The following is an 18029-nucleotide window of genomic DNA, read 5'->3' on the forward strand; positions in this document are numbered from 1 at the left end:
CTGAGAACTCAGGACCCGGCTCCTCAGTGAGCCCCCAGAGAAAAGCAGTCAGTCACTCCCGTCTCCCTGGTGTCCGGCAGCACTCCGTGCTCACCCAGCCTGAGACCGAGTGTTTCTATCTCTGGCACCCTGTGTGGAGTCTCCAAACCCAGCAGATCCCTGCAGTACGCTCCTGCGCTGCTCCTCTAGGGGGAGGAAGGTGAGTCTCCCTGGATCTGCCGCTTGTTGGGTCCCTGCTGGAGGAGCAGTGGCCTGACCATGCGGCAGATCACGGTTTATGACAACCCCGAGCTGAGAGCCCGCTCCTCGGCTCTGTCTCTGCAGCCGGCTTCCCTGCTCCGTTATCTGGGAGCTCTGCCGCACTCAGGCACCCCCGGTCTTTCTGTGACCCCGAGGGTCCTGAGACCACACTGTCCCGCGAGGTTTCCACCCCCTGCTTAGCCACTGGAGCGACGTCCCTCAGTGGAGCCGACTTCTAAAAGTTCCGATTTTGTGCTCCGCGGCTCTATCACTTGCCGGTAGCCGCTGACAGAGGCCCCCTCCCCCGCCGTCTATCTTCCCGAATATCACCTCAGATTCACTTCTCCTTGCTCACGTCCTGCCTTCCAGATAGTGGTTGCTTTTTTGTTCAGAGAGTTGCTACTATTCTTTTCTTTGATCTCCTGTTGAGTTTGTAGGTGTTCAGAATGGTTTGATCCCTATCCAGCTGAATTCCTGGGACCAGACGAAATTTGGGTCTCCTACTCCTCTGCCATCTTCCACTGTTTGCCTTTTATATCATTGCTTACCTAGAAAATCCACAAGAACCAATAGAAAAATTACTGGAATTAGTAAAAGTTCATTAAGAGGGAAGATACAGGGGCACCTGGGTGGCTCAGTTCATTAAGCATCTGCTTTTGGCCCAGGTCATGATCTTGGGGTCCTGGGATCGAGCCCCATATAGGGCTCCCTGCTCAGCGGGGGAGTCTGCTTCTCTTTCTCTGCCCCTACCCCAGCTTGTGCTCGTGCTCTGTTTCTCTCAAAAAAAAAAAAAAAAATATATATATATATATATACACATATATATATATATATATATACACACACACACATATATATATAAATAGGGAAGATAAAAAATGAATTTGCAAAATTTAAGTACCTACCTTAGATTTCAGTGTAATTTTAATTTTGTTAACTGCCAGCATTTTTTCTTTAGAGAATCACCCCTGATCCATTCCATGTGACCATGCCCAGTCCCAGATACAGGGAAGGGTATGAGATGTTGCTGGGCTTGTCATGACACCACATTCCCTGGGTACCATGATATGTCTGGGCAGGGGAACCATATGCCCCAAGCAGGACTAATCAGAAATGCTGAAAGAGCCCACCTTCTACTAGGACTGCACGGTCAGGAGATGCCAGGATTGTCAGCGGCCGTCCTACCCTAGCACCATCATTTGATCCCTGGATCCAGCCGTGACTAGGCCCACATTACAACTTCAGACCAGGTCCTCCCCTAATTGTTGCAGGGTTTGGGTGAGAGGACAAATGGAGGCCCGCAAACCATGTGTTTCTATGTTGAATTTTGAATTAAGCTATGAAATAAAATGTTTTACCTCCCTACCTTGATAAATCTTCTAGTACAACAGAATTAAAAATGCAAATCAAAATTGTGGAATGGTGCTGTCTATATGAGAGTAAGTTGGCAAAATATAAAAATGATTGCATTAAATAATTATCATGCAAACCTGGGTGTTCTGATCAGGGGTCAGAATTTTAGGATGAGTACTAATATAAAATAACACATGAGTCATAATTCTACAAAATATATTTTCCTTGCTTACATTTTAGCAAAATCACTACTATTATTATGATCAATAATTTTTGTTCTACCTACAGTAATCTAAAATATTTAAAAATGTAACTATTAAAAATGTACCTAATTGAATCAAAAATGTAAATTAAGGCAATTGCAAGAATTTGGAAGATTAAATGTTCTAATATATACTTCTTAAGTTATTTGAGAGAGAGAGCCAGCACAAGTTGGGGGGAGGGAGAATCAGTCTCCCTGCTCGGAGCCCCATGTGGGGCTCTGTCCCAGGACACTGAGATCATGACCTGAGCTGAAGTTTGATGCTTAACCAATTGAGGCACGCAGGCACCCCCTCTAATATATTTTCTAAAAATGTTATTTATTCCCTAAAATACTTAGGATTATCTAAAAATTAAGTCATTTAAATAATGAAGATTTAACTTTCTTTTGAAAATTTAATTTTATATTTTCATGAAAATAAAACTATTCTTAATTAGGAGCAGGGTCTGTTTCAAAAGTCACAGTTGGAGAATATTCAGAAGAAGTTGCTTTTTAATTTTGAGAACACAGGGCAAGAAGTGTGGAGAAATTTTCCAGGGGGCTGAATAGTGTTAGTCACAAGAGTGGCTGTTCGGCATTACAGGTTGCATTTGTCACCTCTAAGTGTCACTTCCTGAGTAACAGAGGAACTCATGCATTGTTTAATAAATGTACTTATTAGTGTCCTTTTTTTGTGGGGGGCCTGTAGAGAGTGAGGCCAGGGCAGGAGCCCTCTTGCTTATGTCGAAGGGTAGTACTCTCTAGGAGTTGGCAGTCACGTAAACCAGCAAACTTTCATACAACTATGTAGAAAATATAATGCAATAAGATTCCATTCATAATAGAACCTTAAATAAAAGTTATCTGGAATTAGGTAGACTTAGGAAGTAGACACATGTATAGTATGTATATGAAGAAAACCACACGCCCTTACTAAAATATGTTAGAAAAGCAGAAAATTTGAATAAATGGGGAGAGGTGCTGTGTCTTTGGGTAAAAAGTCTCAAAATTATAAAGATACCAATGCATTTAAAATTAATGCATTTAGACAATTCTCATCATAGTGAAAGTTGTGACTGTCTCCATACCTATTCCATGACAGGTTTATGGGTGCCAATAATTTTAATCCTGTTTTTCTTAATTGTGATTGATAAAAAAGAGAGAGAACGGGTTGGTGACACATTTCAGGCTAATGGAGCACAGCAAGCAATTGCTGATGGCTCCTGGTCTTCAGCTGGCTGTCAGTGAGGATGCATTGGTCCAGGTTGCTTCTGGCAGCCATCCTACCTCCACGAGGAAACATAGCTGTAAGATGAACTTGACCGCATTAGGGTAGGAGACCTGGAGGCTGAGAGATGGAAACACATGGGTTATTAATGACATGGAGGGGCCATTGTTTCAAGCAACGCTGAAATTTGATCTGCTTTTGGATTCATAGTTATGAACACCAATCAATTCCTTTATTGTTGTAACGTCTTTGAATTGGGCTTTCAGGGTTTTGCATCCCAGAGCATCTTAACTAATGTAGTCATCATTATCTCCCACGGATGTTTTTTTAATGAGAAAATGCTTTTCAAATTTATGGGGAGGAATGAAAAATTTAAAATCCTACAGTAATCTTAGCAGTGCAATACTAATCCAAATACATTAGATCAGTGAAAGAGAATAGGAAGTTCAGAAACAGACCCTAATGCATGCACTTCCTATATGATGAAGATGGATTATTTAATAGACAATGCTGAGACCATGGGTAACTATTAGAAGAATATTAGCTTCCTTCCTCCTATCTGGATTAAGAGTTGAATGTAAAAGATTAAACCATTGAAGAACTAGAAGAATATATAGATATGAAATATCTACATTGGAGTTAGTGAGGGCCTTATAAACTGAAAGACAAAATATAAAGGATATATAGGGTAGACTTGAAGTATTTAGAAATTTATATGCCAAGGGACACCATAAACAAAATTTATGGGCAAAAGGTAAATTGTTAAAATATAGCTAAATTATGTATGTTGTGAGTATAAAAAACTCACAAATACAAATATTTGAACAAAACATTGCCTGAAAAAAATCCAAAGGGGAAAAAAAATGGCCAGGTAGTTCACAAAAAGGAAATTATTTATTTATTTATTTATTCATTTATTTTTTAAGATTTTATTTACTTGAGAGAGAATGAGAGACAGAGAGCATGAGAGAAAGGAGGGTCAGAGGGAGAAGGAGACTCCTTGCTAAGCAGGGAGCCCGATGTGGGACTCGATCCCGGGACTCCAGGATCATGACCTGAGCCGAAAGCAGTCGCTTAACCAACTGAGCCACCCAGGTGCCCCCACAAAAAGGAAATTATTGATCAGCAAATACATGCAAAAGGTTTAATATCCCTAGTAGTTACGGAATTTCAATTTAGAGAGCTTTTCCCACCACCAAATTGGCAAAGATTAAAAAGAATACTAGCACAATATCTGAATGAGCATGTATACATAATATTAATATAGGATGGCCAGCTACTCTTGCTTGGGAAAGTGCTAGATAAAATATATCTAATAAATGAAACTTTGTTTTCTGTTTGTTTCCTGGAAGGTGTGTGCTGGTTTTGCTCAAGAGGCCAATTTTTCATTTAATAATAATTATGTGAACTTATACTACCATAAAAATTAACCTCATATTTTTTAGCCTATAATATAGGCTGGAATGTAGCCTGGAATGATCGACAACTATTATTACACAAATAGCACATTCTGTTGGAACAATGGCAGCAATTTATGTGTTTTATAATTGCGTTGTTATTGTTGTCTATCTGCAAGTGATAGTCGTAGATTAGAAAATAGTTGGTATTATGAATTTGCAGAAAATAGAAACATTCCCATTTGCAATTCAGTTAAAGTTTGCTTTAAAATTACAGAGTAAGTGGGTGCCTTGGTGGCTCAGTTGGTTAAGCAACCGACTTTTGATTTCTGCCCAGGTCTGGATCTCAGGGTTGTGAGATCAGGCCCCACATGGGGCTCCATGCTGGGCGTGGAGCCTGCTTAAGATTCTTTCTCTCCCTCTTCTTCCCCACCCCCCCAAATAAAATAAAATAACAGAATAAAATATTTCTTTGTTTTGCTTTTATTTGTACTATGTTCAAAAAGAGGGGCGTTTGGGTGGCTCAGTCAGTTAGGTGTGGGACTCTTGATTTCCCCTCAGGTCATGATCTCGGGGTCATGAGACCGAGCCCTGCCTCAGCTCAGTGCTGTTGGGCGTGACCCTGCTAAAGATTCTCCCTCTTCCTCTTCCCTCCTCCCTGCCCCCGGTTTGCATTCACTCTCTCTCTCTAAAAAAAAAAAAAAATAGGTTAAAAACCAGAGCTTTAAATAGGCATGATATATAAAACCTCAAGACTGATCATTTTTCACCCCACTGGCATTTTCTTTGGGAACACTGTATAATGGCATTTGGTCAGTGCTCCAAGAAGACATCAATAATTGGAGATGAAAAAAATTAACTGTACATTTTTATTGAGTTAAATCTTTTGTACAACCAGCCTCTTCATCCTTGAAGCATTTGATTCAAATCTTAAATGCACTGACTTTTTTCTCATCAGGAAGTCCATATTATAATTATATATAAAGATAAAATATCCTATCTATAGAGTTGTACTTTCAACGTCAATGATTCTTATTTTCCTCAACATTTAATTTTGTTATTTTCTTTCCTATATTTAATCTATTTACAAGTTCTGGTAAACTTGTAACATTTTTTCTTTTCCTGTTGTTTTGTAATTTATAGTTGATTTATTTGTAAGTGTAATGTTTGATATTTCTACCTAGATATGAAAAATATTTAGGTTAGAAATGAATTATCTTCTTTTATAAACCTTTATACCTTATTAAAATGCTATCCGCACAGTGGATGCCCACTCAACTGTGATATTACTTAAAGTGTAAATATTCAGAGTTGGTATCACTAGTGAAAACTCTAGGAGCTATTTTAGGAAGTTGTATTTTCTGATAATGAATATTCAAGTGAAAGTAGAGAAAGAAAGAACCATATGCATTTGCTTGTTTGGGGGATCTCCCCAGACTAGGTCAGAAAAGAGACCTCAAAACTCTGGCTAAACTGCATCAATCTTTTCTTGTTAGTTAAATTTTGATCTTCACTGCACCTGGCATGCAGCTGTCTACAGGTTGATGATTCTCTTAGCCTTGTTAGCTCCTTTGGGAACGTTCTTGTTGTCAGGGGTGGAGTGTTGGTACCTGTGTGCTTCCAACATGGAGGGCTACACTCGCCACAGACTGATTCAGTCAACTTCTTGTACTGCAGATCTTCTCAGGTTCTTCTTTGGCATGATAATCAACTGAGAGATGCCATTTTACATATAGGTCCTTTGACATTCAGTTATCTTTCATGACTATGGTTTGTAGGTTCAATCTCTTGATTGAACTCTTGAGGATGGAGTCTGTGATCCTTCTGACCAAGAAACTGAGGGCTCCTCAGAGTTGTAAATTTTTTTAGAGGTTTAATGAATTACATTAAATATTTATGAGGCTCCTATAATAATCCTATAATAATCAGGATATTGTGCTAGACAGTGTTTCTCAACCTTGGCACTCTTGACATTTTGGCCAGATAATTTTTTTTTTAAGATTTTATTTATTTATTTGACTGAGAGAGAGAGACAGCGAGAGAGGGAACACAAGCAGGGGGAGTGAGAGAGGGAGAAGCAGGCTTCCCGCCGAGCAGGGAGCCCAATGCAGGACTTGATCCCAGGACCCTGAGATCATGACCTGAGCCGAAGGCAGTCACCTAACCAACTGAGCCACCCAGGTGCCCCTTTGGCCAGATAATTCTTGATTGTGAGGGGGCTGTCCTGTGCGACATCCCTGGCCTCTATCCAGTAGATGCCAGTAACAGCTCCCAGTTGTGACAATCAGAATTGTCTCCACACATTGCCACGTGTTCCCTGGGGGGACAAGATTGTCCCCACTGAGAACCACTGTGCCAGAAGATAGCCCCACATTTATTTACATTGCCTGTTTGGTTTCCTGTAAAAGCATGTCACTGTAGATTTTACTTGGTCACTGTTTGTTATGAACAAAGTAGTATTGGTTGATTTAATTTTTACTGTGTGCCAGGCACCAGGATGAGAACTCTACATATATTACCTGATGTAATCCTCGTAACAACACTGCATTAAAAGTATTAATGACGTTAGATCGTATTCTCACCCCCATGTTACAGATGAGAAAAAGGAGTTTTGGAGGTTATTTTAGCTTCGATTCCCCTGAGACCCTGGCTTACGTGTGACTGATTGAATTGGGAGGCAGTCCCAGGAAGCAGTGACGGAGAAGGGAGAGTGAAACAGGGAAGGAAAAACAGCCAGTAAGCAATTGATGTTGAGCTGGGATCTGGCTACCACCAGGGCACTCTACCTCTCGAGACCTTTCAGAGGAGCCATGAAGAATGCATCTCAGAATTATTTCCCTTCCCTGTTTGCTAGGTTGGGAAGAGGCTGAGGAATGTCTCCCCTAACTCCCATTGGTTACCCCCAGGGGCAGGCATCTGCCTGCCTTTCACTAATACAAAGACTCGGCTGCTGTTCCCTGAAGGAGTCTGTTTTCTATCACTATGTAACAGCTTACTAAAAGTTTAGTGGTTTTTTATTTATTTATTTTTAAGATCTTATTTATGTGTCAGAAAGCAGACAAGCAGGGGGAGCTACAGGGAGAGGGAGAAGCAGGCTCCCCGCTGAGCAGGGAGCCTGATATGGGACTCGATCTTAGGACCCTGGGATCATGATCTGAGCCGAAGGCAGAAGGGTAATGACTGAGCTACCCAGGAGCCCCAAATTTAGTGGTTTAAAACAACATCTGGGGCGCCTCCAGGCGCCTCGATCCAGGGACTCCAGGATCATGACCTGAGCCAAAGGCAGCCGCTTAACCAACTGAGCCACCCAGGCGCCCTCACTCCATCTTTTTAAAAAACATCTTAATTCCAATATAGTTAACGTACAGTGTTATGTTAATTTCAGGTGTACAGTACAGTTTCAACAATTCAGTATATCACCCAGTGCTCATCAGTACAAGTTCACCCCATAATCCCCATCATTTCTGCTCACCCATTCCCATCCCTGCCCCCCCAATCATGAGTTTGTTCTCTATAGTCCAGAGTCTGTTTCTATAGTCCAGTGTGTGTCTCTTTTTTTTCCCCCCTCTGCTTGTTTATTTTGTTATTTATTTATTTTTAATTTAAGTAGGCTCCATGCCCAGTGCAGAGCCCAATGCAGGGTTTGAACTCGTGACCCTGAGATCAAGACCTGAGTTAAAATCAAGAGTTGGATGCTTAACCGACTGAGCCACCCAGGCGCCCCTGTTTTGTTTTTTAAATTCCACATATGAATGGAATCATATGATCCACCCCATCTTTCAGCCAGCAACCATGCATGAAATCCTTTTCATGCTTCAATCTCTGACTTCCTCTTCTGCCACTTAAAGAAGACAATTTGTTGGTTTTTAGTATATTCACAAGATTTGCAAGCATCATGACCACCTAATTGCAGAATGTTTTCCTCACTTCAAAAAAGAAACCCGTTAGTGGTCACTCCCCCTTCCCCTGTAGCCTCAAATCCTGGCAACTGCTAACCTATGCTCTGCCCCTATGATTTGCCTGTTCTGAACATTTACTATAAATAGTATCATACAGTATGTGCCCTTTGGTGTCTGGCTTCTTTCTAGGTTCATTCGTGTTGTAGCATGGATCAGTACTTCATTCCTTTTTATGGCTGAATAATATTCCATTGTGTGACTTTACCACATTTGATTTATTCATTCATCAGTTGGTAGACATTTGGATTGTTTCCTCTTTGGGCTGGTATGAATAATGATGCTATAAACATTTATGTGCATGGAATTGTGTGGACAAAATTTTTAGTTCTTTTGAGTATATTCCTAGGATTGGAATTGCTAAGTCATTTGGTAAATGTATATTTAACATTTTGAGGAGCAGCCAAACTGTTTCCTAAAGTGGCTGCACCATTTTACAAAGCAGTGCATGAGAGTTATAATTTCTTCACGTCCTCACCAGCATCATTCTTGTCTTTTATTTTTTTATGACAGACATCCTAGTGGGTATGAACTGGTATCTCATTGTGGTTTTGATTTTCATTTCCCTGATGGCTAAAGATGTTAACATTTTCTCATGTGTTTATTAGCCCCTTGTATATACACTTTGAAGAAATGTCTATCTACATCCTTTGCCATTTAAAAAAAATTCGGTTGCCTTTTATTCAGTTGTACGAGTTTTCTTGTACCATATTCTGGATATTAGACCCCTATCAGATATAGAATTTGCAAACATATTCCCCCTTTCTGTAGACTCTTTTCATTTTCTTTTTTTCTTTTAAGATTTTATTTATTGAGAGAGAGAGAGAGAGAATGATAGAGAGCATGAGAGGGAGGAGGGTCAGAGGGAGAAGCAGACTCCCTGCTGAGCAGGTAGCCCGATGCGGGACTCGATCCTGGGACTCCAGGATCATGACCTGAGCCCAAGGCAGTTGCCCAACCAACTGAGCCACCCAGGCACCCCCCCTTTTTTTTAAGTTGTATTTTAAGTAATCTCTATACCCAACATGTGGCTTAAACTCAGGATCCTGAGATCAAGAGTCACACACTCTTCTGACTGAGTCAGCCAGGCACCCCTCCTTTCATTTTCTTGATAATATCCTTTGAAACACAAAAATTTTTAATTTTTTTCTTTCTTTTTTTTTTTTTTTTAAGATTTTATTATTTATTTGAGACAGAGCAGGAGGGGAGGGGAGGGCAGAGGGCGGCTCCCTGCCAAGCAGTGAGCCCAATGCAGGACTCGATCCTCAATCCCAGGACCCTGAGACCATGACCCGAGGTGAAGGCAGACGCTTAACTGACTGAGCAACCCAGGCACCCACAAACATTTTTAATTTGATGATATCTGTGGTTCTTTTGTTGCTTGTGCTTTTGGTGATACATATAGGAAAACTTGCTTATTCCAAAGTCAGGAAGATTTACACCAATTTTTTTTTCTTAGAGTTTCAGGTATATATTTTAGGGGTGCCTGGGTGGCTCAGTCAGTTAAGCATAGGACTCTTGATTTTGGCTCAGGTGTCACGATTCTGAGATGGAGCCCTGAGTTAGGCTCAGTGGGGAGTTTGCTTGAGGTTCTCTCCCTCTCCCCCAGTCGCTCTCTCTCGCACACTTGCTTTCTCTCTCTAAAAATAAAAAATCTTTAAAAAATACTTCTTATTTTTTATTATTTTTGATAAACTCCACCCCCAATATGGGGCTCACATGACCCCAAGATCAAGAGTCGCATGCTTCACTGACTGAGCCAGCCAGGCACCCTGAGTTTTATATTATAAGCTCTTCTATTTTGAGTTAATTTTTACACATGGAATAAGGTTAGGGATCCAACTGCTTTCTTTTACAGATAAGTATTCAGTTATTTCAACATCATTTGTTAATGACTCTTTCCTGATTGAATAATCTTGGTACCCTTGTAGAAAATCAATTGATCATAGAGAGAGGCATATTACTAACTCTATTCCATTTGCCTGTATGTCTCCATATGCCAGTACCACACATTCTTTGTTCCTGTAGAGTCATATTATATTTTGAAGTTGGAAAGTATGAGTCCTCCAACTAAGTCTTCATTTTCAAGGTTTTTGTTTTTGTTTTGTTTTGTTTTTGGCTATTATGGGCTCTTGAAATTCACTGTGAATTTTAGGATCAGTTTGTCCATTTATGTAAAAAAGTTGGAATTTTATTGAGACTATAGATCAACTTCAAGAGTATTGACATATTAACAATATTAAGTCTTTCAATCCATGAACATGAGATGTTTTTCCATTTATTTAGGTCTTTAATTTCTTTCAACAGTACTGTTTAATTTCTGGTGCATAGTCTTGCACTTCATTTGTTAAATTTATTCCTAATGTATTATATTCCTTTTGATTCTACTGTGAACATAACTGTTTCCTTAATTTCATTTTCACATTTTTCACTGCTAGTCTATAGAAATACAACTGATTTTAATTTGATCTTGCCTCCTATGGCCTTACTGAATCCATTTATTCTAATAGTTTTTTAGTGGATTCGTTATGATTTTCTATATATAAGATCATGTCATCTGCAGTTATAGAGAGTTTGACTTCTTCCTGTCCTGTCTAGATGAATTTTATTTCTGTTTCTTGACTAATTGCTCCCGCTAGACTACTCTAGTACAATGTTGAACAGAAGTGTTGATTGTAATAAGTAAGTAATAAGTACCTTATTGTTAAGGGACAGCTTTCAAGCTTTCACCACTGTGATGTTAGCTGTGGGTTTCTCGTAGATGTCCTTTGTTAGCTCGAGGAAGCTGCCTTCTAGTCCTACTTTGTTGAATGGTTTTTAGTCGTCTCAGGGTGCTAGAATTTGTCAAAACTTTTTTCCTGCATCTGTTAAATTGATCACATGGTTTGTTTATCTTTCTAATACTATAGGGTATTATGCTAATTGATTTTTTAAATATGTTGAACCTGGAGTAATTTAATTCTCTTTTTCCTTCAAAAAAGGGTAAATGAGTGATCCATTTTCTGAATCCTTGTAAGTCTGAAATTTGTCTCATTCAAGTTACATACTATATATTGTCTGGAGGCAGGATTCTTGGAATGCAGTCCCTTTTTCTTTAAAGTCTATATACATCTATCAGGGCCAATATGGTATATGAAAGATCCATTGCAGTCTGATTATTTTATCTTTGTGAGTATCTCACAAAGAATCACAAAGAATACTCTTTGGAGTATTCTCTCTCAAAGTCTCTAAAGCTTGATCTTTATTCTTGGAGTTCAAAAACTTCACCATAATATGTTAATTGTGTGCCTCCCCACCCTCCCTGCCCCCATTATAACTGCTTGGCATTTGGTGAACTTTTTTGATCTGAAAACTCAGTTTTTCCTTCAGCTCACAAAAGTTGTCCTATTTGAACATTGCTTCTGTTCTTTTCTCTCTTTCTGGAAATCCTGGGTTGGTTCTCTATGCCTCTTATATTTTCACCAGTAATTTACATTTCTTTGTAATCTTTGCTTTATCATGTGATAGTTCCTTTATTTCATCTTCCTGTTTATTAGTTTGGTTTTCAATACTAGCCATTTTACTTTCTCTGTTGGAATTTTGACCTTAGATTTCATGTTTCCTTTAGCACCACCCCCCTGAAATTTTTGTAGTTTTTCTGTGTGTATCTATCCCCTTGAACATTCTTAATACATTTTTATTGTTTCTTACATTCCCTCGGTGTTGGTAGAAGCTGCCTATTCTGTCCATTCTGGTATTCCTAGTTTGAACTGCTAATTCCCTGAGATGTCTATGCAGTTTTTTTGCTTTCTTAGGTCCGGGGAGTGTTCTCTCCCAAGCACCTTACAGGGTGTGGTGGGTGAAGTCTCTTGGCTTTGGTGGATGTTGCCAATGACCTGTGGCAGCTGATTTCAGAAACTTGAGAATGCATCTGGGCCTGGAGAGGCCATTTTGGTCAAAGGCAAGTTGAAGAACCAAAGGAAACCAGTTTGCTTCAAAGAGATAATGCCCAGAGAGAAGCAGATAGGTCACTGGTAAGAAAAGGAAGGCTCAGTTCTTGAAGGGGAGGCCTACTTTTTTTTTTTTTTTTTTTTTTTTAATCCTTGGTTTCTCACAAAACCTTTGCATATCTTCTTAGGATACTGTTTACCTATCTCCTCTTCCCATCCACTCCTACAAGACACTTACCCTCCACCCCTTTCTTAAGATGGTTTGAGTTGATTTCTCTTCCCAGATGAGGCAGCAGTCACATCACTGTTGCCTGGGATGCTTCTGTCTCCAGACAGGCCTCAGGAGATGGTGGGGAGCCATCTCCTCAATAATCTTTATTTAGTGGCTTAGATTTACCTCACCAGGTATCTCCTTTCTAGTAATCTCTTCCAATAATTCATTCCGTGCCTAAATCCCTTCTCTTGAAATTCTCTTCTACTCCCCAGAGTTTAACTCTCTTCCTTGTGTCTTTAATTGGTACACATTTACCAAAGTAATTCACATATTGGGTCAGGGATACTCATATGCAGCTAATTTTGTACTTTTCCTATGATACAGGCTTTGCTTTAGGGTTAAATAGATTTCACTAATCCTGACTAATGAGCAAATAGACACCCCCTTTTAGAGTATATTTTCTGAATACTTATGGCTGTATTCTCTATCACTAATTCATGTATTTACTATTCTAATTTACTTCTGTTGTCTTATTCAAGGATCACAAACTGGCAGCTGTGGTTGAATTCCACCTGGGGCTGATGCATTTTGTTGGGAAGAAATAAAGTTGTTACCATTTCATTTTAATATAAACTTATCTTTTTGATGGAGCATGCATGCCCTGCATCCTCACTCCTCTGTTACACCCCACACTTCCCACATTTCTGTTTACTCCCATATTCTTGAAGGCATTTGGGTTTTAAGTTTGGGAACTTGGGCTCAAGATGTCATTGTGATTTATTTGTTTGCCAATAGTTTTCTTAAATAATTGTAATGGATGATACTGTGAATTAGAGGCACAGTTTAGATCTGTTATTGACTGTCATTGCTGGCTGCTCCCAGAGAATGATCTGGCATTGTTTTCTATTCAATTAAAAAGTCCCCCCCCCCCAAGTCCTCTGGTGTTTATAAAATGTTTCTACCCAAAACATGTGGTATGTTTTCACTTAATTAGGTTGCCTGCCACTTTGCTAAAGGTATAATTAGTGATACCTCTATTGTGTTTGATTCAAAACTAATATACTAAAAGGTGCTTTGACAACAAGATAATTTATCCTTTGTGTTTTGACAGACCCAAGACTCTTAGAGTTTTCAGAGATGACATCTTTTATTTATGCTAGGTGCCTGGTAGCATTTATATAAATTTTTCCCAGTACTGATGTCTCTTCTTTGTTTCCCTTAAGCAGGTGTATCAATGCATTTCACTTTGGTTTATTCAAATCTTCTTTGTGATCTTTTTCTGCTGTTAATTGTTCCAAAATATAATTTAGAAATGCAAACTAAATGTTCCCCTGTAGGGGGAGCAATCTGTTTTAAACTCTTAATAAGTGTAATAAAAGCTATAAACCATAGAGGGAACATTCGTAGGCTCTCTTCCTATTAACGCAAGTTCTTTGAGTGATTTGAAAACCATGAGAATTTGATGATAACCAATGTTTGCCGCTAGTTATAAAATTGGAATTATATTAGGATAAATGAAATACTCATTTTTTGGTTAGGGTTTTGGGCATTGTATTAATCAGAGTTCCAGGGAAGCAGAACCAATAGTATGTATGTATGTATAAATACACATTTTTATTATATACATATATATATATATATATAACTAGAATACTATTATACCCACACACACACTACATATAAATATAGAAATTGATTTACTGTCATGGGAACTAACAAGTCCAAAATCTGTAGAATATGCTGCCAGGATAGAAATTCAGGTAAGAATTGACATTGCAGTCCTTAGTCTGAAGACTGGAAACTCAGGCAGAATTTCCAAGTTGCAGTCTGGAGACAGAATTCCTTCCTCTCTTGGAAACCTCAGTTTTTGCCCTGAAGGTCTTTAACTGATTGGATGATGCCCACCCCACATTATGGAAAATAATCTGCTTTACTTAAAGTCTACTGATTATCAGTGTTAATTACGTCTTTAAAATACCTTTACAGCAACATCTAGACTGGTATTTGACCAAATAACCGCACACTGTAGAGTCTAACCGAGTTGACACATAAAATTAATCATCACTGGCATCTTACATACATTTTTATCAATGTAGGGATGAACCTAAATTAAAGATAATGGTAGCTAGGTGTTTTGGTAGTTTGGATTCAATATTTGGCACAACTCTGCAGTAATAAAGATATCAATTTGTACCTTAGTACTCCAAAGTTGAGTGGGGACCATGAAACATATAAATCATAAACCATACTTCTTATTATTTTGGATTTTTTTCCCTTTTTGGGGGGGAGGGGTTAGTCTCCTATAATAGTATTGTTCTAGTTTGTTCTTTGAAACTTAGCTTTCAAGCTCTTTGTGTGAATTCAATATTGGGTAATCTTGAGCACATAATTAGAATACTGGCCAAAAGGTAGATTAAAGAGAGAAGGCTAATCAACTGGCTATCCTGTGGAATTTCTGAAATCCCAAAATTGTTACAACACAGAATGTTCCAGGACCTCACACAGATCCATAAAATGTATCTTCTGGGTTACATCCCTCATGTGGTTTGTGTATGCTTCCAGCTCAAGGAGATGTGGAGCTTGCTTTTCCTTTGACCTCACATGATCCAGTTGGAGGTTGCACTCCACCCTCTAATTTAATTTTTGTCTCCAAGTTAAAAAAAAAAAATTGTATTTACCTTTTTCTTTACAGTCCTAAAGTGGTTCTCCCTCTCTCCTCTTCCCTTCTTCTCCCTCCCTCTTTTGGCCCCTTCAGTTCTGATCCTGCTGTTAATAATATACTGTCCTTAATCTTAGACTTCTTATTTTCAACTTATGTGACAATCTTCAACTATATTTTTTCCCTAAGATGATTGCAATTTACTCTTTCTTAGAATGGTGAATGGAAGCTTTGTGCGTGTGTGTGTCTTTTTAATTGTTGGAGCTTGATCTCTACATGACTTTCCATTAACTTGGTATCATGTGACCCCTAGGGTTGGGCAGGAAATTAATTTTTGTACAGAATAGCAGGATACAACTGAAATAATTTTCTTAGCTCCAAAACCTCTTTGCTGCAGAAGCACAAACTAAAATCGTGGCTTAGTGATTGACTTAACTCATTAGACAGCCTGCTAAGAATGTAGGTTTAGACTTCGGAAGGAAAGGGATTTTTTTTTTTCCCCAGGGCTTAGCATAGGTCCTGGTTATAGAAAAAATAAGGAGAAAAACTGTTACTTGCCTATAGTACTGAGCAATATTCTGTGTCATAAATCAAATTTTACAGGATTAGTCATTTATCAGATTGTGTTCTCACACTTTATTGTGTGTATGTGGAGGGCATATATGTTCACCGAGGCAATTCCTAATACAAAGTTTATTAACTTTTCCTTTGATTTCTCCTTTATGAAAGAAAAGTATTGAGGAAATGACAAAAACACTTTTTTTTTTTTTTGGCAAGCTCAGCTTTTTCAAGCTGTTTATTTTTGCAGATGTATTTCATCAGTTCTTAAGAATGAAGCTAGGAATGTTTGCTGGCTTCTAGGTTAATACCACCCAGAAAGTTTTTTTTTTTTTTTTAAATCTGTTTTCTTAAAATATATTTGGGGGGGGAGGTAAGGAGTCTTTTCATTTTTGTGAACCACTAAATTAAAAAAATATTTTTACAACATTTTGAATACTGCCTTTTAATATATAGCTTATTTTAATTCACTATTGGCTTTTGGATCCTTGTTCTGGGTTGATGTGTTCATTACTTCATAGTTAACGATTGTTATGGAAAGGAGATTAAGTTGTTCATGTTTATTTTCTTTGGAAAATTTGAATATACTGTTCATGTCCTCTTAGGATTGTTGATCATTTGGAGAGCCTCCTACAGAGGTTAGTCTCCAAGGATATTGATACTTATCGATTGTGACTGTGTGGTCAGTCAACATCAAATACACTTCTTGTAGAGTATTTCTTAGAGAGTTAAAATAACTGTATTAAGACATTTTGTTCTGACGCATTTTTTTGAAACTAGACTGGAGTAAGAGGAGTTGAGAAAATCGCCTGGAATGGTTCATTCCTTCATTGGCAAACAATTAAAAAGCCTCCCAGCTGTGACAGGCTTTGACGCCTCCCTGTCCCTGTAGAAATGGACAGTTGAGATAAAAATGAAAGCAATTAAAATTCAGTATAGTGACTGTTACAAAAGGGGTTCCTTTTCCTGATTGTGTCCTATCATTTCTGGCCATCTCTAGATGGCCTGCTACTTTGAGCTTTGAAGTTGGGGAATAAAGCCGAAGCAAGGACACAGAGCAACTTACTTTGAAATAAAGAAAGAAAATTTAAGCTGCCAACAGAGAACCATGGTAATATGCTTCCTTTTCTCTTAAATCCTAGATGAGACTAATGTGCCATAAAGCAGAGTTCCTCAAGCTGAGGGATTTGTCCCACCTTGTGGAAGAAAGTAAAATCCCTGTGAACTCCAGTGTTGACTGCAATTATTATATTACTCAAATTACTTATTTTACTTAAATTGTTCATTATGTTAATATGCGCAGACTTGAAACTACAATATAGTATTTTATGCTTTTAACTCTTAGACTATATAAAACCAAAACAAATTTACATATAAATAGGACTATGAAAGCAGTAGAGTTCAAATGAACATTACAATTAAAGGCACATCCGCATGGATTTAATGGGATGGGTGACGCCACTTTGCTAAAATAGCTGTTGATTTGGGGGCTCACAGCAGAAAGATGTTACCCCAGGTCTACTTGTGTGGTTCATCTGTTTCTGTATTTGGATTCTGATAAGACTCAACAAATGCCTGTTTACATAAGTTTGTTATTAAAAGAATGTTAGTACCTTGAAGTCTGTAATTGGAAGTTAGGCTAATCAAGCCTCATCTTGAGTAAAACTCTGCCAGTGAGTAGTCTTGGAATAGCATATAAAAGCTACAATCCTGGGCGACTCTGTAAAGCCTCATCACTTGATAAAGTTAACCTAACTGTCTTCATTAAATAGGTATCTGATGTAATTGTTGCAAGGGTTAGTAATAGAAAATTTATTTCTTATGACCATATTCCCAATAAATGGATACAGGTTGGCACAAAGATGATACTGGGCCCTCCCACCACTCTGCTTATTTGGACCCCAAGACCTTTCAGGCACACAGCTTTCCCTGATGACAATTGACATAAACCCACTTGTGCATACAAACTACTGCATAAAAATCTTGTGGCAATATGCAGTTGCATGGGGATCGTCTAAAAGATGCAGATTACCTTTATATTCTTTTTTTTTTTTTTGACATACTTCCTGAGCATTTATTTTAGTTTATAAAGTTTGATTTTTAAAGCAAATAACATGTCTTATTTAATGCTGTCTAGGAATATTTAACTATGTTCTGCAGTTTTCAGCAATGTCCTTTTAATGTGAAATTTAATTATGAAGTGATACTTTAATTCATTCATTTTCAATAGGCTGGTTCTGAAATACTTGCATTT

The 18029-nt window shown here is 38.4% G+C and overlaps 2 protein-coding genes across 4 annotated transcripts in view; both read left to right on the forward strand.

The window, feature by feature from the left end:
* The window catches only part of ACYP2 (acylphosphatase 2), a 129659-nt gene that overhangs the window by 34084 nt on the left and 77546 nt on the right, over positions 1–18029 (forward strand). The gene's annotated exons all lie outside the window — the stretch shown is intronic.
* Positions 1–18029, forward strand: part of CIMIP6 (ciliary microtubule inner protein 6) — a 161228-nt gene that overhangs the window by 20340 nt on the left and 122859 nt on the right. The window lies entirely within an intron of this gene.

The sequence above is a fragment of the Leptonychotes weddellii genome, chromosome 10, assembly GCF_054177405.1.
Source record: "Leptonychotes weddellii isolate Sample4059 chromosome 10, ASM5417740v2, whole genome shotgun sequence".
Taxonomy (NCBI): domain Eukaryota; kingdom Metazoa; phylum Chordata; class Mammalia; order Carnivora; family Phocidae; genus Leptonychotes; species Leptonychotes weddellii.